Here is a 26,123-nt window from a genome sequence, read left to right as displayed (position 1 = left end):
TATATGCAGGACCATACACTGCAAAGAATCAACATCTGCTTTTTCTTCGGATCAGGGCAATGCTGGCAAAGCAGCATTTATTGCTCATCCCTAATTGCCCTGAGAAGGTGGTGGTGGGCTTTCTTGAATCACTGTAGTCCTTGTGGTGATAGTTCACCTATGATGGTGTTAGGTAGGGAATTACAGCATATTCACCCAACGATGATGAAGGAACAGCAATTTATGTCCAACTCTAGATGGTGAGTAATTTACTTAAAATTACATAGAATGTAAACATAGAAACAGGTCATTCAGGCAAACTGGTCCATGCTAGTCTTTGGATAGGCAATGGCAAACATTTAAAGATCACATGGATGAACTTCAGCAATTGTATATCCCTGTCTGGAGTAAAAATAAAACGGGGAAGGTGGCTCAACTGTGGCTAACAAAGGAAATTAAGGATAGTGTTAAATCCAAGGAAGAGGCATATAAATTGTCCAGAGAAAGCAGCAAACCTGAGAACTGGGAGAAATTTAGAATTCAACAGAGGAGGACAAAGGGTTTAATTAAGAGGGGGAAAATAAAGTACGAGAAGAAGCCGACTGCAAAACTTCTATGTGAAGAGAAAAAGGTTAGTGAAGACAAATGTAGGTCCCTTGCAGTCGGATTCAGGTGAATTTATAATGGAGAACAAAGAAATGGCAGACCAATTGAACAAATACTTTGGTTCTGTCTTCGCGAAGGAAAACACAAATAATCTTCCGGAAGTACTAGGAGACCGACGGTCTCGTGAGAAGGAGGAACTGAAGGATATCCTTATCAGGCAGGAAATTGTGTTAGGGAAATTGATGGCATTGAAGGCTGATAAATCCCCGGGACCTGATAGTCTGCATCCCAGAGTAATTAAGGAAGTGGCCCTAGAACTAGCGGATGCATTGGTGATCATTTTCCAACAGTCTATCAACTCTGGGTCAGTTCCTATGGACTGGAGGGTAGCTAATGTCACACCACTTTTTAAAAAGGGAGGGAGAAAGAAAGCAAATACTTATAATCTGGTTAGCCTGGCATCAGTAGTGGGGAAAATGTTGGAATCAATCATTAAGGATGAAATAGCAGCGCATTTGGAAAGCAGTGACAGGATTGGTCCAAGTCAGCATGGATTTATGAAAGGGAAATCATGCTTGACAAATCTTCTGGAATTTTTTGAGGATGTAACTAGTGGAGTGGATAAGGGAGAACCAATGGATGTGGTGTATTTAGACTTTGAAAAGGCTTTTGACAAAGTCCCACACAAGAGATTGGTATGCAAAATCAAAGTACATGGTATTGGGGGTAATATACTCAATGGATAGAGAATTCGTTGGCAGACAGGAATCAGAGAGTCGGGATAAACGGGTCCTTTTCAGAATGGCAGGCAGTGACTAGTGGAGTGCCGCAGGGCTCAGTGCTGGGACACCAGCTATTTACAATATACATCAATGATTTATATGAAGGAATTGAGTGTAATATCTCCAAGTTTGCAAATGACACTAAACTGGGTGGCAGTGTGAGCTGTGAGGGGGACGCTAAGAGGCTGCAGGGTGACTTGGACAGGTTGGGTGAGTGGGCAAATGCATGGCAGATGGAGTATAATGTAGATAAATGTGAGGTTATCCACTTTGGGGGCAAACACACGAAGACAGAATATTATCTGAATAGCGGCAGATTAGGAAAAGGGGAGGTGCAACGAGACCTGGGTGTCATGGTTCATCAGTCATTGAAAGGTGGCGTACAGGTACAGCAGGCGGTGAAGAAGGCAAATGATATGTTGGCCTTCATAGCTAGGGGATTTGAGTATAGGAGCAGGGAGATCTTAGTGCAGTTGTACAGGGCCTTGGTGAGGCCTTACCTGGAATATTGTGTTCAGTTTTAGTCTCCTAATCTGAGGAAGGATATTCTTGCTATTGAGGGAGTGCAGCGAAGTTTTACCAGACTGATTCCCACGATGGCAGGACTGACATATGAGGAGAGACTGGATCAACTGGGCCTTTATACATTGGAGTTTAGAAGGATGAGAGGGGATCTCATAGAATCATATAACATTCTGACGGGACTGGACAGGTCAGATGCGGAAAGAATGTCCCCGATGATGGGGAAGTCCAGAACCAGGGGACACAGTCTTAGGATAAGGGGTAGGCCATTTAGGATTGAGATGAGGAGAAACTTCTTCACTCAGAGAGTTGTTAACCTATGGAATTCCCTGCCGCAGAGAGTTGTTGATGCCAGTTCATTGTATATATTCAAGAGGGAGTTAGATATGGCCCTTATGGCTAATGGGATCAAGGGGTATGGAGAGAAAGCAGAAGAGGAGTACTGAGGGAATGATGAGCCATGATCTTATTGAAGGGCCGAATGGCCTACTCCTGCACCTATTTTCTATGTTTCTAGGTTTTAAGCTTCACATGAGTCTTCTCTTCATATATACCCTATCAGCATAATCTTCGATTCCTTTCTCCCTCATATACTTATCCCCGCCACAAACTGCATTCCCTAGCCACCGAAACCATCCCTCTCCTTAGCATTTGTCTGAGGCAATCTAGGTGTCATATTTGACATTAAAATGTGCTTCCAGCCACATATCTGCTGCATAACTAAAACCGCCTATATCCACCTCTGTAACATTGCCCGTCTCCGCCCCTGCTTCATGCCATCTGCTGCTGAAACCCTCTAGACTTGACTACTCCAATGCATTCCTGGCTGGCCTCCCACATTCTAGCGGGATAATTTGTCCGTTCCTGGATCCCTGTGGTCACGTGGCGTGGCGCTGAGAAACCTGCGGGAGTGGAGCTTGCTCAGCGCAGCCGGCAAGGGGGGGGCGGGGCTTGGGCCCGGCGTGTCCTCGAGTGCCGACAGGAGGACGCATGACCGTTTGTGCGTGCGCGCATGCGCAATGCGCGTTAAAGCGTGCGCGCACGCGCAATGGGGCAGGAGCCTTGGCAATCGGCCATTTAAAGGGAGAACGTCCTCAGTGCCTCAGCAGCATTGGCAGCGGGCCATAATAGAAGGCAAGGTGTGAATTGTGATTTTTGGGTGGCTGAGGGAGTGGAAAGGAGTGCTGCATAGAGTGCTGCATAGATGTGTTTTCAAGATCACCTGAGTGTAAATTCAATACACCAATAATGCAAGAGCGTGCAACAAGGACGAAGAACTTCTTGCATGAAGAGGTGGGGAAACTAGTCACTGTCATTGAGGACAAATGGTAGGAGCTGGATATCAGTAAGAGTGGTCCCACAAAAGTTACACCCAAAGAACTGAGAGACGCTGGAACATAGTTGCAGAAGAATTTTCTGCAGGGGTGAATAATGCAAGAACTGGAAGCCAGTGTAAAAAGAAATGGCAGGACGTTGGTCAAGTAGTGAGTGTAAGTATTATTATGATTTTTAACTGAAATTGCAATTGTTACTGTGATCATCTCTACATGTCCCACCGATCAGAAGCTCACCATGTGTCAAAAATTATATTTTCATCTTTGCAGAAGAAATTGGCCCACAACAAAAGGGTGAGAACAAGAACAGGAGGAGGGTCACCAAATCTGCACCAACTATCACCACTGGAACAGAGGGTTGCTGCCTTGCTGAGTCGCACCAGCAGGAAAAGAATCAGCTCTGCACAAGCTGGGCCCACACGCGAGGGTGATGGTCAATCATGAAAATGCTTCATCGCCCTTCAAATCAACCTGCTGACTGGCCTGCTACGCATGAGACTACTCATTCCACCCATTCTGCCCCATCCTTTCCTGTTAACCATTTGACTGATTTGTTGTATTTTGCAGAACAAGACGACAATCCTGAAGATCAACAAGAAGATCCAGATGCGTCCGCTCCAGACCAAGGCTGGTGGCGGGAGGAGGGGTCCATGGATCTGTGTTCACGGGAGAATGCTGATCATGATATGGATCAGTCCATGGTACAGGGCATCACTTTGCCAGAAATCTCCATGAGCTCTGCCACGACATTCCTTGATTTCACACCTTCCGAGGTTGCGGGTTCCAGTGGCGGTGGTGGAATACAGGTTGTAACACCAGGGCCCCACCATCCCAGCCTGCGCATCGCACTGGAGGGGTGCCACTAGGCAGACGCATGGCAAGGGGAAGGAGAAGCCAATCAGTCTCTCCTGAGATGCAGCCTTCATCAGGTGTACATCAGGTTATGTCATTGGGTGAGGAGACCAATGCCTTTACCCGATCACTCGTGGCCACCCGTCAGTGGGGTGTGTGATGATGTTGCGACACTGTCGGGAGAAATATCAACACTGAGACGGGAACTGAAGGCGGCCATGTCAGAGGGAGTGCAAATGATGGCAGAGGTCATGGGGGAGCTAGCTGCTGTAATAAGGGCACACAAGCCTGACAATCAAATGCCACTCTCACTGCAATCCCCACACCAACCTCTGTTGAGACCCAAGCCGGGTCCCCAACCCCCCGCCCCCCCCCCCACCTGCACCACCATCACCGAGAAAGTGCACATTCCCCGATATGTGAGTGAGAGATGGGTGCAGCCTTTCTTTGCTGTTGTTGTTATTGTTCTTGTTGAAGTGCATTGTAAACTTTCCAATAAAAGATATTTTGCATTAAGACTGAATCATGTTCCATTATCACCACACAACATTTAGGAACAATTGTTTATATAAAAAAAACTTCCCTCACCCCTACAGTTATGCATGCCTGCCGCCCCTAGCCCTAGCCGAAGGGCTGGCCAGTGCGTTCTGCAGTCGGCAAGGCAGGACTGCTCTATTTTCAGCAGCTGATTTATCATTCCTTTATTTTTGATGATGTTGTGAAGATGTTGTGATGTTGTGCTGATGCTGTGAAGGTATTTAGTGCTTTAGAATCCTCTAACTCACCTTCCCCCCCCTGCTCCTGCCCCTGCCCGCCCCCCCCCCCAACCTATCTATGGCTACCTACGCTGATTTCTTAAATGTAGGTAAGGTTTTTCTGTGCCTACAAAAGTGGCCATATACGCTGGCCTAAGTTAGTTTGGAGTAACTTTTAGCTGGCCAAATTTGCTTCCATGGTCAAAACAGGCGTAAGTGGCTGGTCACGCCCCCTTTTTGAGAAAAAAAACTAATTAACTGACTGACACTGGAGCAAGTTAAATGGGGAAATTTGCGATTTTTAAGTTACTCCAAAAAAAGCTACTTGCTCCAAAAAAAGCGGGGCAACTCCTAGGGAAATTTGAGCCCAGATCTGCTTTCTGTTAGTTAGCCAATCCTCAATCCATGCTAATATATTACTCCCAACCCCGTGAACTTCTCTTTATTATTTCTTTAGTCGTTCTTTGCTGGCTTCCCAGTAATCTTGGCCACTGTGAATGCCATTGTTTTCAATTTGATATCTTCCTTTATCTTCTTAGTTAGCCACGGATGGTTATCCCTTCTCTTAAAGTCTTTCCTGCTCATTGAAATATATTTTTGTTGCGAGTTATGAAATATCTCCTTAAATGTCCACCATTGCTCATCAATTGTTTTACTCTTTAATCTGTTTTCTCAGTCCGCTTTCGCCAACTGTGCATTCATACCTTTGAGTGAGTAGCTGAATCATACAGGCTGGAGAGGTTCCAGCTTCCATCCAACTTCCATCTCCAGTGTGATGCATTGGAAACAATTGATGTCAGGGCCTTAGGTTAGGGAGGAGATAGTCAGCCAGGATTACAGCTCTTAAATATTATTCAGCAATCCTTGTTGCATGTACATGGGCATGCACATTCGATAAGAATAGGATAATAGGAGCGGGTTCAGCTATGTTGGCCCCTTTTGTGGTGAGCTGCCATGCCCCACCTCACACTCAACAAGCTGCCCACTGGAGTGGAACTAAACTACAGAATCAGTGGGAATCTGTTCAACCTCTATCGTCGAATTATAGTACACAGACGACGCCTGTGTCTGTGCACATGCAGAGATTGAACTCCAAGTCATAGTCAACATTTTCACTGAGGCGTGCAAAAGCATAGGCCTTACACTAAACATCCGTAAGACAAAGGTCCTCTACCAACCTGACCCCGCCACACAGCACTGTCCCTCAGTCATGAAGATTCACGGTATGGCCCTGGACAACGTGGACCACTTTCCATACCCCGGGAGTCTATTAGCAACAAGGGCAGACATAGAAGATGAGATTCAACACCGTCTCCAGTGCGCCAGCGCAACCTTCGGCCGCCTGAGGAAAAAAGTGTTCGAAGATCAGACCCTCAAATCTGCCAGCAAGCTCATGGTCTACAGAGCTGTAGTGATATCCGCCCTCCTGTATGGCTCAGAGACGTGGACCATATATAGTAGACACCTCAAATCGCTGGAGAAATACCACCAACGATGTCTCCGCAAGATCCTGCAAATCCCCTGGAAGGACAGACTTACCAACATTGGCATCCACAATCAGGCCAACATCCCCAGCATCGAAGCACCGACTACACTCGACCAGCTCCATTGGGCGGGCCACATAGTTCGCATGTCTGACACAAGACTCCCAAAGCAAGCGTTCTACTCCGAACTGCTACACGGCAAATGAGCCCAAGGTGGGCAGAGGAAACATTTCAAGGACACCCTCAAAGCCTCCTTGATAAAATGCAACATCCTCACCGACACCTGGGAGTCCCTGGCCAAAGACCACCCTAAGTAGTGGAAGTGCATCTGGGAAGGTGCTGAGCACCTCGAGTCTCGTTGCTGAGAGCATGCAGAGGTCGACACAGGGGCGAGCTAATCGCTGATGAATCAGACGGCTTTCAAGAAACTCATGGACAATCCCACCAAATGACCCAAAATGCTCCCAATCCAGGCGAAGCTGCTCACTTACACAAAAGACACCATCCTTGTCATTGGCAGCGTGGATGTCCAGGTGTCCCATGGCGGCGCGATGCACAAGCTTCCTTTGTGGATCGTTGCTGCGGATGGTCCAACGCTGCTGGGAAGAAGATGGATGAAGCAAATCCAAATCTGTTGGAGCTGGGAAAGCCTCCAGGCCCCAGCAATCGACGTCCTATGCGGCCCCAAATTTGGATCCATCACAGCACCTGGAAATCCTACCATTCAACTCGACTGTGTGGCGATGACACAGACTGCACAACTCAACAGCGGGATGATCCAATCTGAACGGCCAGACCTCACCTTTCGGGCTCCAGTGGCAGGACTCCGAAGGAAGAAGATCAGTGCAGAAGGTAGATTCCCAGCTTCCATGGCAGAACCTGGGAGAAAAGGATCACCGCAGCCTACCTCATGGAGAGAAGGAAGATGGCGCCCGCACTACGAGGTGAAGCACCTGAAATCAAGATGGTTGCGACCAGACCACGAGGGGCAGCATTGAGGGAGCAACACGTGATGCCAAGCAGCGAAGTGGATTGGGGTAAAGATTGCAAGGCCCTTTTAAAGGAGACCGGCAACCCAGAACAATTAAAGGAACAGTTCCACTCTTTGTACAACGATGCCGGTGACACAAATGATAAAGATGTAATTAACGAATGCAAGTATACAAATGTACTGTTAAACAGTGATGCTGGTAATACTAATGAAAAAAATGTAACTAACAAATGCAGATGTCTAAACGCAACCTTGCACCAAGATGCTGATAGTACACAGGAAAGTGATGTAATTGACAAATGTGAAAGTGTAAAGACAAATAACAATGTTGAGTCGGCTGATTGTGGTTGGAGTCAATGTATCATGAATGCTAATGATGAAATGAGATATGATGCCAGGTTTTACATGCATGCCAACAAAGGCAAAGGCAACCTCCCATGGGAAGCACCCAGGTCCAGCGGGCTATCCAAAGTGATGCCCCAAAGAGGGTGGCCACATACACAGTGGGAGCATACCCACTGTAGGGCCAGCAATCACTGGACGGCACAGGCATCACCACTGGACGGCACAGGCATCACCACTGGTACCCTGCCCCAGATTGGCCCTACCCCCCTGGCTACCGGGGCCAGCACTGGGAGCAAGAGGCCAGCACCCTCCAGCCCCCCCAGCGGGACCTGGGATGACCAGACTTCCACCACCATTGAAGGGCAGCAGGGAGACCCTGCAGCGGTCAAAGGAAGACAGGGAGGCCACACATTCCTGTGGCTCTGCCCACCACTAAATGTCCTCACCCACCTGCACCCCGCCTCCAGTTGGAGACCGCAATACCATGTATGTACCTTACTTGTAATATGTACTTGCTCCACCACTGCTGACCTCAAAAACAGTGACATAACCAATCCAATTCTTCATTCTCTGTACATGTACGCCAATGCAGGTGGTGAGCCATGTATGGGGGGGGCGGGGGGAAATGGATGTATGTAGCCATGGACACATGGATCACACCCACAACCCCCACAACCCTCACTACAACCTCCAACCGACCACTGCTGACCACTTCCCAATGTCATGGCAATAAGTACTTAGGGGTCCACAGGGAGAGAGCCATTCCCAAGCACAGACAAAGTTTAAGCGCTTTGGGCACTCAGGTCGAGGGCCAGAGCACACAATGCAAAAGCCTGTGGCACAAGACTTAGCGGGGAGTGTTGTTGTGTATGTATAATGTATGTACTGTAACACTAGACCACTGAATGTATACACCATACCTGTACCACCAGAGAGTGCTACTGGTGGAGAACTAACGGGTCACCTGCACACTGCAGATAACCAAGTATAAAAGGGAGCTTACCTCACTCAAGGAGCTGCAATAAAGGGGCTAAGGTCATTACAGTTCAAGTACAATACCCTTACCTCGTGGAGTCATTATTAGAGTGTTTGCATATATACAGAAAATGATCCACGTTGTCCAAGGCCGCACCGTGGATTTTGATGACCGGGGACAGTGCTGTGAAGCGGGGTCAGGTTGGTGGAGGACCTTTTGTCTTACGGATATTTTGTGTAAGGCCCATGCTTTCGTATGCCGCGGTAAAGATGTTGACGATGGCTTGGAGTTCAGCCTCTGAATGTGCGCAGACGCAAGCATCATCCGCGTACTGTAGATTGATGCCCGAGGATGGGACGACCTTGGATCTAGCCTGGAGGCGACAAAGGTTGAACAGATTCCCATTGGTTCTGCAGTTTAGTTCCACTCTAGCGGGGTGCTTGTTGAGCGTGAGATGGAGTATTGCAGCAAAGAAGATCAAGAAGAGCTTTGGCACAATGACACAGTCCTGCTTGACCCCAGTTCGGATGTGGGTAGATCCGTTGGTCAGGATCATGGCCCACATGTCATCATGGGGCAGGCGTAGGATGGTGACAAACTTTTGGGGGCAGCCAAAATGGAGGAGGACGCTCCAAAGTCCCTCAAGGTTGACAGTGTCAAAGGCCTTTGTGAGGTCAAAGAAGGCCATGTACAAGGGTTGGTGCTGTTCCCTGCATTTCTCTTGTAGTTGTCGCGCGGTGAAGATCATGGGGCTCAATTTTCCCCAGTCATTTGCGCCATTATTTTGGCGCGCGCCATTTTTTTTGCCGTTTTTTTTTCCAATTTTCCTCCTGCACTCTGCGTTGGTGTAACTGACTTAGTTACAATTTTTCTAGGCCAGTTTATATTTGCGTCATAGTTTCCTCATGCCTGCGCCATTTTAAATTTTTTTTCGCAGTTTGGCCAACATTTTTTTCCTCCTAGTTCAGCGTATCTGGCCACTCCCAAAAAGCCTTCTGGGCACTTAAGAAAACCAGCGCACATTAACAAATCGGCGCTGAAAGACGCCATTGTTTTTAAATTGAAGATTTTGGAGGGAGTCAAGAACACTGTCAAAATCAATAATAAAGTTCAACTTTTTTTACCTGTCAACGTAGTAAATGTAAATTTATTGGATGGCAGAAGTTTACTCATTTTTTTACTCACTCACACGTCACCACTGAATATCTTGAAGCAGGGCTGAAGATTTGTAGCTTTGGCCGTCAGAATCGGCCCCATGCCCGGACACTGGCTCGAGGCTCGGCTAGAAAACAAGCCGTGGGGAGGGGGGGGAGAGAGAGAGAGAGAGAGCGAAGTGCCGATTGGAAGCCTTCTGCACTGAAGACTGCAATGAGTGGGGGGGGGGGGGGGGGAGGCGGGGCAGCGGCGGGGGGTGGGGGGTGTGGTGGAGGGGAAGAGAGAAGAAAAGGGACGTCACAAGACTGCAATTAGTTAAGGGGGGAGGGGAAGAAAAGGGAAGTCACAATACTGCAATTAGTTAAGGGGGTGGGGGGAGAGAGAAGTCACAAGACCTTGGGTGTGGTCCATCCATACTGACCTTGGGGAGAGAGAGAACTGCAAACCTGTCCTGCCTGCCTGCTTTCCTGCCATTTTGAGCCTCTTTCAAAGGTTAAATTTAAGTATGGGGGTAATACTGACAATGCCATATCTTATGCGAGCCTTCTGCATCATGGTGCTACGTGGGAAACAATTGATTCACATCACATCAGAGACGATAGGGTGCTGGGCAGGAGGCCTTACCAACCTCGGTATATCGAGACATGTGTTCGTACCTCCACCTGAGTGATGCAGACTGTGTCAGAAGGCTGAGTTTCCGCAAAGAAGTTGTAACTGAGATCTGTGAGTTGGTAAAAGCAGACCTGCAACCTAGAAGCATCAGGAGGACTGCTTCGTCAGCTGCACTTTCATTCTATGCCTACGGCTCATTTCAAGCTAGAACTGGGGATGTGTGCACCATTTCTCAACATGCAACACATGTCTGCATTCGTCAGGTGACTGCTCCACTGTATAGGCGGAGGAATGACTACATAAAGTTCCCCATGACTGTCCAAGCAATCCACGACAGGGCTGTGGGCTTCTCCAGGATTGCTGGCTTCCCAAAGATACAGGACCGAATTGATTGTACCCACATTTGGAGGACCTTTGGAGGATTCTGAGAAGTAATGGAACAGAAAAGGCTTCCAATCCATTAATGTACAGCACATGTGTGACGGCATGCATCATATCATGTCAGTCTTTGCAAGATACCCTGGGAGCACCCATGATGTGTTCATCCTACGCGAGAGCATTTTATCTGCCATGTTTCAGCAGCAGCCAGAAGGGCAGAGCTGGTTACTGGGAGACAAAGGGTACGGCCTCGCCACCTGGCTCATGACGCCCCTATGTGTAACCCGGACGGAAGCTGACCGTGAATACATGTCGCTGCGACACGCAGCATCATAAAGAGGATCATTGGCATCTTGAAACAGCATTTCCAATGCCTGGATCATTCCAGGGGCTACTTGCTGAGCTCCCCTAAGATTGTCGGTCAGTTCGCTGTTGTGTGCTGCATGCTGCATAACTTAGCCATCATGAGGCAGCAACACCTGGTAGTGAAAGGCCCACCTGCGGTAACATCTGTTAGATCCTGCGCCTCAGGAGACCACAGTCGAGCTTTCTTTCCCCCCCTCCCAACCACTTGCACCCCACCACTGGGACCCGCAACCTCGCTAGGTGGGAAATCATGGGATGTCCCACCAACACTCAAACCACTCGTCACGGAAGGGGCTGGCACCTCCATGAGCGGCATCTCCTCCATATTCAGTACAAATGTGGGAGCTTCATCCAACTCCATGTTCTTGGTCTGGAGGTTTGGATTGTAAGATGTTCTCCTCTTTAGGCTCATCCTCGTCTGAATCTTCTTCTGCATCGTCAGGGTTGGCCTCAAGTTCTGCAAAATATAACAGAACAGTCAAATGGTTATCAGCAGAGGAGGGGGCAAGGTGTGTGGCATGAGTAGGTTCACACAGCGCAGACCAGGCAGCAGGCTGATTTGAAGGACCACGATGAATTTTCAGGACTTACCCTCTCCCTCAAATGTGGGCCCAGCTTGTGCAGTACTGATTGCTTTTTTTCAGGCAGGACGCATCAAAGCAGCGACCCTCTCTTCCAAGGGTGTCAGTGGGTGCAGATTTACCGGGCCTCCTCCTGTTCAAGTTCTTTTCCCTTTTATTAAGTGCCAGCTTCCTCTGCAAGGATGAAAACCTAACTTTTTAGAGAGGGTGTCTTTCTGCTGGGTGGGACATATACAGATGGTCACATTTACAATTGCAATTCCATTGAATAAATGTAAATATTACTTACACTAACTACTTGACCAAGGTCTTACCACTTCTTTTTACACTGGCCTCCAACTCTCATGGTGATCACCATTGCACAATAATCTTCTGCAACTTGGTTCCAGCGTTTCTTCATTTCTTTGGGTGGAACTTTTATGTGAGCTCTGCTGGTGTCCAGCTCCTACCATCTGTTCTCAATCACAGTAACTAATGCCTCCACTTCTTCCTGTAAGAAATTCTTGGTCCTTGCACCACGTTGCATCTTATACTACTGCAGCTGCAATTTTTCCAAGGCTCTCATGCAGCACTCAACGTTCTCACACACACAACAGGCGCTTTAAAAATGACCAATTACCAACTCGGAGCTGTACTGTGCATGCGCATCCATTGCAATGAGGTCAAAAACGTAACTTTTTGTTCCCATGCATGCGCAGATGGTGTGGCATTGTTTTTCGGCACTACAGCAGGCTCCACCCACCGAGGCGACTGGACACGCTGCGCGGCACCAAATTCGAATTATACATTGGGGAAACTTTGGCAAATTATTTCCGGCGCATTTCTGGCCTAGAAAAATGGGCTTAACTGGTAATATTCCAGAAAACAGGCTTGAGGAAAATTGAGCCTATAGTCCGTTGTTCCCCTTAGTGGATGGAATCTGCATTGTGACTCTGGGAGGAGCTCTTCAGCCACAAGGAGAAGACGGTTGAGGAGGATTCTAGCGATGACTTTCCCAGTCGTCAACAGCAGGGAGATTCCTCTGTAGTTGCTGCATCTTTTTTGACGATGGTTACTATTACGTCATCTCTGAGATCTCCCGGCATGCTCTCCTCCTTCCAGATAAGAGAGATGAGGTCATGCATTTGTGCTAATCTTGCTTCTCCGCTATACTTTAGTGCCTTGGCGGAAATTCCATCTACTCCTGATGCCTTGTTCTTGAGGATGGCCTTTTCTACTTTGTGCAGGGCTGGGGTTTTGCTGAGATGTTGGTGAGCAGCATGCTGCGGGATGGAATCGAGGACACTCGTGTCAAAGGCAGAGTCTCGATTAAGGAGATCTTCGAAGTGCTCCATCCAGCGGGCCCTGACTGCCTTGGTGTCCTTAATGAATGTCTCCTTGTTCTTGACCAGCAGTCGGGTGGGGCCTTGGGTGCTTGGGCCATAGGTGTACCTAACTGGTGAAGAATCCTCATACGTCATGGCTGTCAGGGAGCTGCTGAATCTCCTGTGCTTTCTCCACCCACCATCTATTCTTTAGGTCGTGGGTTTTTTGTTGGACCTCGGCCTTCAGCCGTCTGTTGAGCTGCTTTGTTGCACCTGAATTGGGTTGCTGCTTTAAGTTCAGAAATGCACTGCGCTTGGGGTTTATTAGCTCCTGAATCTCCTGGTCATTCTCGTCAAACCAGTCCTGGTATTTCCTGGTTGAGTGACCAAGCATTTCTTTGCAGGCGCTGGTTCTGGTGGCCTTGAGGACAGACCAGGCGCTGTGGGCACTCTGGCTCTCAAGGACATCGAGGGTCGCCAGATTGGCAGTGAGGCGCTGGCTGTATAGGGCTCTCTTAACTGGGTCTTTGAGTGCCCCGGCGTTGATTTTTCTGCAGCATTGTTTCTGTTGCCGTCGCCGCTTTACGGCTATATTAATGTTGATGATGGAATGGATTAGGCGGTGATCCGTCCAGCAGTTGTCGGCTCCTGCCATGGCGCGGGAGATGCGCACATCCTTGTGATCCCTCACTCGGTTGATATTCCAGGTGAGGCCTCACCAAGGCCCTGTACAACTGCAGTAAGACCTCCCTGCTCCTATACTCAAATCCCCTAGCTATGAAGGCAAACATGCCATTTGCCTTCTTCACTGCCTGCTGTACCTGCATGCCAACTTTCAATGACTGATGCACCATGACACCCAGGTCTCATTGCACCTCCCCTTTTCCTAATCAGTCGCCATTCATATAATATTCTGCCTTCCTGTTTTTGCCCCCACAATGGATAACCTCACATTTATCCACATTATACTGCATCTGCCATGCATTTGCCCACTCACCTAACCTGTTCAAGTCACCCTGCAGCTTCTTAGCATCCTCCTCACAGCTCACACCGCCACCCAACTTAGTGTCAGCTGCAAACTTGGAGATATTACACTCAATTCCTTCATCTAAATCATTGATGTATATTGTAAATAGCTGGGGTCCCAGCACTGAGCCCTGCGGCACCCCACTAGTCACTGCCTACCATTCTGAAAAGGACCCGTTTATCCTGACTCTCTGCTTCCTGTCAGCCAACAAGTTCTCTATCCAAATCAATACATTACCCCAATACCATGTGCTTTAATTTTGCACACCAATCTCTTGTGTGGGACCTTGTCAAAAGCCTTTTGTAAGTCCAAATACACCACATCCACTGGTTCTCCCTTGTCCACTCAACTCGTTACATCCTCAAAAAATTCTAGAAGATTTGTCAAGCTTGATTTCCCTTTCATAAATCCATGCTGACTTGGACTGATCTTGTCACTGCTTTCCAAATGCGCTGTTATTTCATCTTTAATAATTGATTCCAACAATTTCCCCACTATCGATGTCAGGCTAACCGGTCTATAATTGCCCATTTTCTCTTTTCCTCCCTTTTTAAAAAGTGGTCTTATGGACTTAGCTACCCTCCAGTCCATAAAAACTGATCCAGAGTCGATAGACTGTTGGAAATGATCACCAATGCATCCACTATTTCTAGGACCACTTCCTTAAGTACTCTGGGATGCAGACTATCAGGCCTGGGGATTTATCGGCCTTCAATCCCATCAATTTCCTTAACACAATTTCCTGACTAATAAGGATTTCCTCCAGTTCCTCCTTCTCGCTAGACCCTCTGTCCCCTAGTATTTCCAGAAGGTTATTTGTGTCTTCCTTTATGAAGACAAAACCAAAATATTTGTTCAATTGGTCTGTCTTTTCTTTGTTCCCCATTATAAATTCACCTGATTCTGACTGCAAGGAACCTATATTGTTTTCACTAATCTTTTTCTCTTCACATATCTATAGAAGCTTTTGCAGTCAGTTTTTATGTTCCCAGCAAGCTTCCTATCATACTCTATTTTCTCCCTCCTAATTAAACCCTTTGTCCTCCTCTGCTTAATTCTAAATTTCTCCCAGTCCTCAGGTTTGTTGCATTTTCTTGCCAATTTATATAACTCTTCCTTGGATTTAACACTATCTCTAATTTCCCTTGTTAGCCACAGTTGACCCACCTTCCCCGTTTTATTTTTACTCCAGACAGGGATGTACAATTGTTGAAGTTCATTCATGTGATCTTTAAATGTCTGCCATTGCCTATCCACCGTCAACCCTTTAAGTATCATTCGCCAGTCGTTTCTAGGCAATTCACGTCTCATACCGTCAAAGTTACCTTTCCTTAAGTTCAGGACCCTAGTCTCTGAATTAACTGTGTCACTCTCCATCTTAATCAAGAATTCTACCATATTATGAACTGAACACTCTTCCCCAAGGGGCCTCGCACAACAAGATTGCTAATTAGTCCTTTCTCATTACACATCACTCAGTCTAGGATGACCAGCCCTCTGGTTGGTTCTTCGACATATTGGTCTAGAACACCATCCCTAATACACTCCAGGAAATCATCCTCCACCATATTGCTACCAGTTTGGTTAGCCCAATCTATATGTAGATTAAAGTCGCCCATGATAACTGCTGTACCTTTATTGCACGCATTCCTAATTTCTTGTTTGATGCTGTCCCCAACCTCATCCTATTGTTTGGTGGTGTGTACACAACTCCCAGTAGCATTTCCTACCCTTTGGTATTCCGCAGCTCTACTCATACAGATTCCACATCATCCAAGCTAATGTCCTTCCTTACTATTGCGTTAACTTCCTCTTTAACCAGCAACGCTACCCCATCTCCTTTTCCTTTCTGTCTATCCTTCCTGAATGTTGAATACCCCTGGATGTTGAGTTCCCAGCCTTGGTCACCCTGGAGCCATGTCTCCGTAATCCCAATTATATCATATTCATTAATAGCTGCCTGCACAGTTAATTAATTATGAATATTCCTCACAGAGACTTCATGCTTGTCTTAACACACTTTGTCCCTTTAGAATTTTGCTGTAATGTGACCCGTTTTGATTTTTGATTTGGGTTTCTCTGTCCTCCACTTTTACTTTTCTTCTTTCTGTCTTTTGCTTCTGCCCCCATTTTACTTCCCTCTGTCTTCCTGCATAGGTTCCCATCCCCCTGCCATATTAGTTTAACCCCTCCCCAACAGCACTAGCAAACACTCCCCTGAGGACATTGGTTCCGGTCCTGCCCAGGTGCAGTCCAGTTCAGGTAAGCAGATTAACTGGTCATTCATTCAGCTCATTGCTGACATATTATAGTGTGTGTTTTCCTACAAAACAACAGCGACTACACCATTCACTGCATGGAGCTTGTTCCAGCAAGATAGGACAGAAGTGATATCATAACACCTGCCATATAATCCTGCATGGATTATGCCTGGTCGGCACCTGCAGGGAAGACCAATCAAGAAAACTGAGCAATGGGGCAGGGTTTCCCTTACAGGCTTAATCTATCTACAAGTCAGAGAATATTTTTTTTCTTGTGTAGGACACAGCACTGTGTGACTTGATGGTCATCTGGCTGTTATTTCTCACAGCTGCAAGCAGGCCAAAATACCACCAGGAATTTTTACCGTTAAAGTTATTTGATGCCTGCAATACCCCAAAACCTAGGGGTATATGTGCACAAATCGTTGAAGGTGGCAGGACAGGATGAAAAAGCAGTTAAAAAAGCTTGCGGGATTCTGGGCTCCATGAATAGAGGTTTTGGGGTGGAAATTCGGTCCCGCCCATTTTGAGGCATTAATCCAGGCAGAGCGGTAATTTTAGCACCTTGAAAAAGTTTGCTGAGACATTTGCTGGAATCGGACCAAGAGCTGAAGGGGGCGCTAAATCAGCCATTACACACCTGACTTGCGGGGTGCTAATGAAAATGCTGGCACTACATTTTGCCATGCCATTGCGCATACTCCAAAGTCCGATTCCAACCCATGAATAGCTGAGTCTTAACTGGCAAGGCAATTATGCACACCTGCCTTCAAAGCGTGAAAATGGATGAGCAGGGAGGAAAGCAGAGAACGCACCATTTCTCGGCCATCGCCCTTGAAGTCTTGCTTGAGGCTGTTGAGAGGCGCAACAATGCACTACATCCTGGAACTGGACAAAGGTCAGCACCAAGGGTGTTCAGGAGGCTGTGGAGGGAGGTGGCCCAGCACTTCTCTGCCCACAACATAGTGGCCAGGACAGCGACACAAGGTTGCAAATAATTCAATGGCCTCACTAGGGTTGTCAGGGTGATTACCCTTTACATTAACCTTGCAATGCGTTCATGTGAACCTCACTGTCTTACTAACTGTAAAGGCTTTACATTGCCCACACCTTCTCTATGTGTACCAGGCCATGCTCCTTGTTGCTGGAGACACTCTAAAAGCTCTCTATTGGCTCACCAGACATGCTCTGGCCATCCAAGTGTCTCTCACCTTCCAGCTCCCGACTCAGCCTCAGGACACCCACCAACACCTTTTAACTCTCCATATGCGGTCATGGGCCTTCAGCCTCATACTTATTCATAGCTCTTTGTCCCCAAATCCCACCTTTAACACATCCACTGTGCGCTGCCATGTAGGCGGAGATGCAGAGATGCACACCTCGCGACATTAGTAGCGATTCACTTACTGCAGACACATGTGGTACATGAGGTGACACAGACCCACTGACAACTTCTTGTTTTAGGTATTGCAGGCCAAACTCGCCCATGACAGGTGAGAGCAGGAGCAAACGGGAGGAGGGTGCCTAACCTCCAGGACCTCATCAACGTGGAGGAGCGAGTGTCCGCCCTCATGGGCACATGAGTCAGGGCAGTGGAGGCTCGACAGTGACAGTTTGTGAATGAGATGGGGATTTTCTGTGAGACTCCTGATCCTTAAGCCAAAATGCCTTACAACATGTAGTTTCAAAATAATGATGCCCCCTCGTTCTTACCTTCCTGCCCCCTCCCCAACTGCTACCCACACTTCTGTTACTTTGTGCTTAGAGATGATGAGCCAGACGAGACCCAGCCTACCTGTCAGCCGCCATCGTCACATGAGGGGGAGGATGAGGAGAACGTGGAGATGTGCGTGGCCACAGAGCAGCACCCGTCCTCATTGCCAGCAAGTGGGGAGACCAGCTCGGTGGAGGAGACTACATTCCTGAGGTTCCCACATCCGGACGCTCCTGACCCCAGTGGCCTGCAGCAATGCGTAGCTTGAGGAGAAGCTCGGGCCAGCTCTCCGGAGGGTAGATCAGCCCAGAAGTCCTGCTCAGAGGCAGGCCGATGAGGATCTGGATTTGGCGGCTATGTCCATGGAGTCCATGCAGATGCATCGTGAGCTTATGGGTGCATTGGGGAGGGTGCTGCAGAGCATGGATGCACTTGCTGTGATTGTGGCAGAGGGCACCTTAAACATTTCCCATGCCTCTCAGCAGTCCACTGAGCCCATGCTTGACCAGTTAAACCGGAAAGCATGTTCAACGAGCGATATTGTGGTCACAGGGTGATAGCGCGTGCCATGGTTGACATAGCAGCAGCCATGCCATCACAGGCCGAAACCACGCAAGGTCTTCATGATGTCATGCAGACACTGGTTGCTGGCATGCAATCTCAGACTGCAGTGTTTGAAGTGCAGTCTGTACTTATGCAGTCTCAGAGTGATACCATGCAAGCTATGTCTGCTGCCATCCTGTCTGTCATCCCCACAGTCGGACAGGGAGCAGACGGTGCCGCAGCAGGGCAGCGACCTGTAGTTGAACATATTACTCCTCCTGTGCTCTTGCTCTCTGCAAGAGTACCTGAGCTAGTCCCACTTCCTCACACTTTCCCTGTTGCCCTGAAAATTATTTTCTTTCAGGTACTTATCCAACTCCCTTTTGAAAGCTGTGATTGGTGTCCATTCTACCTATGTAGAGAGCCTGTGTGACATCATGGATGCAGTGATGTGCTGCAAATTGTGAGACACTGCATATGTCCCCTAATGCAGCCTGGAAAGAACCGGAGGCATAAAAGGTGTGTGCCACCGTGACTTTCACTGCGACGGGCAGCGTAGTCCTGGTGCCGATGTGATGCTGCAGGTCACCCTGCAGGAGATGACATATCTCTGTAACGACCTCCTTTTGGAAGCGCAACCTTCTGACACACTGCTCCTCGGACAGGTCCAGGTATAAGCATTGTCGCCAGTAAAGCCATGGGGGTAAGGCCTGTTGCCCCAACATCTAGACGCTCTCCTCCTTCGGCCACCGACATGGCCAATAGCCCTTCTCTCTTGATGCCACCTTACTAGAGCATGTAGAATGCGACGCTGGCGGCACAGTAATGCACCCATTAAAGTTTTGAAAATTACTTTTTTTCAAGCTGTACTGTTATGTCTGTCTGCCGTTGCAAACTCAGAGGCTCACCACCGTGCTCTGTGTAAACGTTGTGCTGACTGTGAACTCTGAGGGAAGCGCCTCCTCTTCCCTTTAAGTAGCCATCAGTTAACAATTGTGGAAGGCTGTACCGACTCTTTTATCAGATGTGATTGGTGGCTAAATGAGGCAGCCGCACCTAATTTAGTGAGCGGGGCGCAAGCATGGGCATTGCACCAGGACTGACGGATGATCGGACTGATAGTCAGGAGCCAGGCACCCTGGTAAACCGCAACTACATTTTCCGGCAGGGTGCTAAAAGTTGTGTGCCCAGTCGGTAAGCTATTACGCTCACATTAACACCACTTCTGGCCGCTAACTGAGGCACTGGACAACTGAATTTCCACCCCATAGAGTACAAAATTGTGGAAATTATGATGAACCTGTATAAAACACTGGTTCGGCCTCAACTGGAGTATTGTGTCCAATTCTGGCCGCCAACTTTAGGAAGAATGTGAAGGCCTAAGAAAGGGTGCAAAAAAGATCTACGGGAATGATTCCAGGGATGAGGGACTTCAGTTGCGTGGATAGACTGGAGAAGCTGGGGTTGTTCTCCTTAGAGCAGAGAAGATTAAGAGGAGATTTGATTGAGGTGTTCAAAATCATGAGGGGTCTGGACAGAGTATTTAGAGAGAAACTGTTCCCATTGGCAGAAGGGTTGAGAACCAGAGGACACTGAGTTAAGGTGATTAGCAAAACAACCAAAGGCGAAATAAGAAAAAACGTTTTTACACAGCGAGTGGTTAGGATCTGGAATGCACTGCCTGAAAGGGTGGTGGATGCAGACCAATCACAGCTTTCAAAAGGGAGTTGGATAAGTACCTGAAAGAAAATAATTTTCAGGGCAACAGGAAAAGTGTGGGGAAGTGGGACTAGCTCAGGTACTCTTGCAGAGAGCAGGCACAGGCACGACGGACCGAATGGCTTTCTTCATGCATCTATAATTCTAGCCCTGCCTGGTGCTTGCACATGCCAATTAAATGAGCTCAATCTGGAAGTACAACTGGGTTCAGCAGAGGTCAAGATGGGCTTTAAACTGGTGCAGGTTTGAGGAGAAAAATCAGGACCAAACTTGTTGCTTATAAATATCTGGCATTCTGCTCTTCGAGTAAAATAAACTGCATTTTGAAAGTCTTTGCATTTAAAGTACAGTACTTGAAGTGTTACTAAACAACATTTCAATTCTTGGCGGAGCTAATATTCTTTATAAGTGCTCAAAAGCTTGCAATAAACAATGAAATCAAAACAATTTTTAACAATTTTGAACAAAAGGAGATGGTACAATTTTTTCCCATTTAATTTTTGTGTAAGTAGCTTGACAAATACTTCTCCCCTCCTTCCCGTTGCACATAGCACCTTGGAAATCTGTTTGAACCAAACTGCAGTAATACAATGTGGCTCAGTGACATTTCTCTTCCCTTGCTTCATTTGCACTCAAATTCAGCAGCTGCTTTGAAACCATGTGATATCCCAGATTTGTACCATAGTTCAGTCGAAGGTCCTGGCTGTGTTTAGGCATGTCAGCTGAGTTAACTTCTTACACTGTAAGGCTGATTGCCTGAGGGCTTCTGTCTTTCTGAGAATGCTTTGTTTTCCACAGCCTGTCCAATCAGAGCACTGCATCCAAAGAATCTCAGTAGTAATAGGTGACCGAAATTATATGAGAAACAGGTATGAAGAATCATGTCCAGACAAAGGCTTTCATTAGTCACTTAAAACAAATATACCTGTGCCATACTTTCACTGCTTTGTTTGGCGATGTTGAGAAGTCTCCAATCAATAAAAAACCTCAGTCATAAATGTTTCATCAACATTATTTTGTCAATATCATTATTTAATTTCTCAGGAAATCTATTTAATATTGACTATTTTATCTCATTGATATTTTTTGAGGAAAAAATGAGATCCTGTTCCCACCCCTGGAAAGTATTTTATTGCATTTTGTGGATTGGATTGTTGATCAGCTGCGTGTTTTGTCATGTACAATGACGCTTGTGCCGCTGAAGATGCAATTTTAGGAATTTTGCTGTTCTCTCCTTGGTAGGTTCAGCTACTAGGTGAGGGATCCTACACAGAATGTCGCCTGACACATCGGCGTAGTGCTGAAGGATGAGTTGTTAACCTGAGGCACTGTCTGCCTGCTTAGGGAATGTAAAACATCCTATGCCACTATTCATGAATAGCAGGGAATCCTCCCTCAACCTACACCATGAAAAACATATTATCTGGTCATTTGTTGTGGGATCTTGCTGTGCCCAAATTGGTTGTCATTCTTACCCACAAAACAGAAATTGCACTTCAATTAAATGTAAAACACTTTGGGACGTCCTGAGGACATAATAAGGTGATGTGTAAATGCAAGTTCTTGGATATGGCCATGAAACGGGCAGTGTTAAGGCCCAACAATGTTAAGCTGCGCTACCACAAATGATCTAGGTAGCACGCAAAATTCTTGCTCAGTCCTCATCAACATGATTATAGTCTTGAGTTCAGCGCTAAAACTGCTGCTCATTGGCTTAGCTCTCAACAGGTGGATAAATATAGGTTCCAGTCTGATTCCTGATCATGTGTGGCACAGGCTTCATTCAATACTTAAGGGGAGGTGCATTGATGCCACAGCACCTCATTGTCAAGCCACTCAGACCTATAGCTGCAAGAAGAAGAAGAAGAAAGTAGTGAAAAGCTATGGCGGAGCATCCTCAAAGGGAGAGTGTCTGGAGATTTTCCAACATTGGTCCGGAGGCACTGGTTGTGGCCCTGGAGAGGAGATGGGCTGACCTTTTCCCACACATTGGCAGAAAGCCCTCATCACACACACCATGAAGGCTGTGGCAGGAGATAGATATCCATGTTACAGCCAGCACTGTGGTGCCAAAGTCGGCCCCAGTGCCAAAAGTAGTTTAATGACCTTATTTAGCAGGTCAAGGTGAGTGAAGACTTCAACAAATGCCTTATCCCACCATCTGCACCACAAGCCTCACACACTGCTCAATGCACCACATCCCCAGCACTCACCTACCAACAATCTCGAACTATCACCACTCACACCTCACAATCAGAGCTTCACTTCGCTTCCACAACCTTACCACTGCTACAACACTCACACCCGCATCTCACACCTTGCACACACTGACAGCTATTCAACTATGGCAGGCTCATCACCCAAACACATTGCACCACACTCACTCACACACTTCTCTTTCTCTTTTGCAGGCCAAGGTCACACATAACCAGAGGGAGCAGTGGCAGTCAGGCGGTGGTCAGATTGACATCCACAGCCAGCTGGAGGAGAGAATGCTGGACATGATTGAGTGGCAGATTATAGAGACCGTGGCAACCAGTGAGGTTGAAGCCCCTTGGGAACAACACCAGTATGGTCATTCCTAATCCTTCTTTTCATATACCACTTCTCCCTCATCCCACAATCTCTTCTCACTTTCAAGATGCTGATGCTGTATGCATGCATATCTTGCTTCTCCATGCATCCCCTCATCATAACTCGTGCCTTTCTACTTTCAAATTATCAACAACAAGCACTCGAGCAGCCTGTCCCCGAGGCGATGCATGAGAGTGAGGGCAGACAAGAAGAAGACACAGAGCCACTGCATCTGTCACTTGCACACACAAGCTCAGAAACTGGCACTGCGCAGATTTTAGAGGCTAGTGTAGAAATGGGATCTACATAAGATGAGGTACCGGGCATGTGTGGTCTGCAGCAAGGCCAGGGGGAAAGGGTACCTCGGGAGCCAGTTCCCTGGAGGGCGAGTTTGCATGTGAGTTCTGCTGCACAGGACTCAGATGAAGACCTCGATACGGGAGTCTGCCTCCAACATTACGCGGGGCTCTGCGCAGCGATTGAAGCCCAGGATTTCCAGGCTGGAAATGATGGAAGACTAAAGAAGATACCGTGTCGATCCAGATGTGATGGTGTGTGTGATGGGCGATGTCGCAGCTGCTATTGCAGCACAAACGGAAGTGGCCCTCCATTTAGTGTTGCAGCGGAAGCTCAGACTGCTCTCATGCAGTCTCGGCTTGGTGCCATCCAAACTCAGACTGCTCTCATGCAGTCTCAGCTTGATGCCACTCAAGCATAGACTGCTGCCATCATGGCTAGGTTTATCAGGGGTTTGCAGGGTGTTGCAGCAGCCCAGAAATTTGGCTCCAACAGATTGCTAGGATTGCTGAAGCACCGCCCCGGGGGAATGGCAGTGGGTCAGTAAAGCAGGGCCCTGCTGCCATATCTCAGGATGACAGCATTCCTGTCCCCATTGCCCTTGCCACTGCCTGACAGCCAGCCCAGACTGCTGCTGCCCATGCTGAGGTGGTGCAGTCTGAAGCGGGCCTTCTAGGGCCAGAGCTGCTTGAGGTCATCCCTCAAGGCCATCTCCCCCATCTCCATCATGTAAAGTCAGCAGCCTTCCACCAACCATGGTGCAGCCACTGGGGGAGCATCTCGTAGGAGCACTAGAGTAGGTAAAGACACATGAACAACAGGCACTAAGGAAGTGCACAAGGGTGATTAGTTCATATCATTACTGTAAATATGTGTGAATTGATATTTGATAAATTTATTAATTTTGTTTGGAATTTTTTGTGGTGTCTCTCTTTTCAGCTTTGCGCCCAGGAGGACGCTGTGATATTCCATGACAGAAAAATATATGATGGGGATGCTGGTCTAACCCCCAAGGTAAGTTTAAAAAACTGAACAAACAGGTTAGTGAACTTTTTAATAATTTTTTTTTCACAGCGACTTACCTTAATGGGTTCCCCTGATGGTCTTCTGGGTCATTTTTTTTTTCAATCATTTTTATTTGAACGTCTTCGACCCTTCGTGGACTTGACTCCATCCTTGGTGGAACTTCGGTGGCAAGAACCTTTGCCGCCGAGATTGGGAGCTCCCGCCTGCTCCCGCCCAGTTTGACGGTGTATGTCGCTCGTTTGCCGCTGGCCCAACTTTTAAATTATTTTTCATCAATTTCCCACCAAAGTGCCATCCGGTCTCTCGGCGGCCAACGGAGGCCTTTTGGGCGGCACTTGGATGGGACTTGGCCTTCACCAAGTTCGGCCCCATGTAGATTTGAAACCATCTGCTAGGATGCATATACAAAAGCAAAATACTGAGGATGCTGGAAATCTGAAATAAAAACAGTAAAAGCTGGAAATACTCAGCAAGTTCCGTCATCAAACCTGAAACGTTAACTTTGTTTCTCTCTACAGATTCATCCTGACCTGCTGAGTATTTCCAGTATTTTCTGTTTTTATGCTAGAGCACATATAATTTTCTTGTCATCCCTCCTGGGGAAAGCATTTTACCTGCATTTGTCACTTCCCTTAGATAGTCTCAGTAAAACGTGGAATCCATGAGGTAAGAGGAGACCTATGTCCTATCACATTGTGGCACCGTGCATCAGTACAAAAAGCACCGAACAACTGTCTCATCAAATTATTTAATTTCATTCACTTTCGCCAAATTGCTTCCTACTGCCACATTCCATGTTTCGAACTGAACCCTTTACTGCTGAAACTACCAGCCTACCCTCATAGAATTAATTGTCAAAAAAGAAATCTTTGTAAACTAGAAAGTTGATTATCACGATACAGAAATACAAAAGTTATATGTGTATTTTGTGCTTTGTTATGACTCCAGTCGGATAAATTCTCCAATGGTTCAGGTTATCATTGAAGCCTGAGTCTTTTCCACTAGGCAAACTGTCCAAGCGGGTATGAGATTAATGTGAGAAACTATAAACATAGTTTGATTTTTCTAAACGAGAGTAGAGTGATGTGTTTGATTTCCAGCAACATACTGCCGTCTTTTAAAGTAAACTCAAACATCCAAATTAAACAAAAACATAAATATTAGCCAGATGTTCTCCAAGAATTCAATCATTCTTGTCTCAACATTCTCATAAATTAGGAAAGAAATCTTAGTTTTGATTGAATGGAGATGAGATCAAGCCAGCTCATGTGCTTTTTTTCTGGAGCTGAACTAGAAAGCTATGTAGCTTATTACTTTGATGTTACTGAATCCAATCACGTTAATGTCATATGATTGCAACCATCTTTGCTATGGGTCACGAGTAGGTCAAACAACTGGAATTGGGTTGGGTTCAGCATCGCCTGAAACAAACTGAAAGCTTCAGTTGTGAGGTTAGCCCGGCAGATATCAAAGAAATTCTCATACTCCTCAACTGATTTACTGTGGAGATTATAACTGTTTTGATAAAATATGGATGTCTCTCTTTCACATATCATCTTTGAAAAGAAAGATTTAGATATGTCATTTGTGACACTAATTCCTCCAAATCTTCCAAATTTAAATCAGGTCATTTAAAATGGACACAAATTCAAATAGTGATTTATTGATGATGGGAAACACAGGAGTTGGAATCATTTCTTTACAATGAAACACAGTGCATGCATGTATCAATGGGATATTCAGTGGCGGAGTCGTGGATTATGGAAAACACCATCTCATGAGAATCAGGTGATATTGACAACAGAGTGGGCATTGCATACACCATAACCAGAACAAATTTGCTGAATTACATTAAAAGAAATAAAAAATAAGCTTTCCATTCATTAAGATTTTACGACTACCTAGACTTTGCTAAATACTGATATGGCACATTTAAAACT

Source organism: Pristiophorus japonicus, chromosome 1, assembly GCF_044704955.1.
Source record: "Pristiophorus japonicus isolate sPriJap1 chromosome 1, sPriJap1.hap1, whole genome shotgun sequence".
NCBI classification, from domain to species: Eukaryota; Metazoa; Chordata; class Chondrichthyes; family Pristiophoridae; genus Pristiophorus; species Pristiophorus japonicus.
This window is presented reverse-complemented; position numbering follows the sequence as displayed.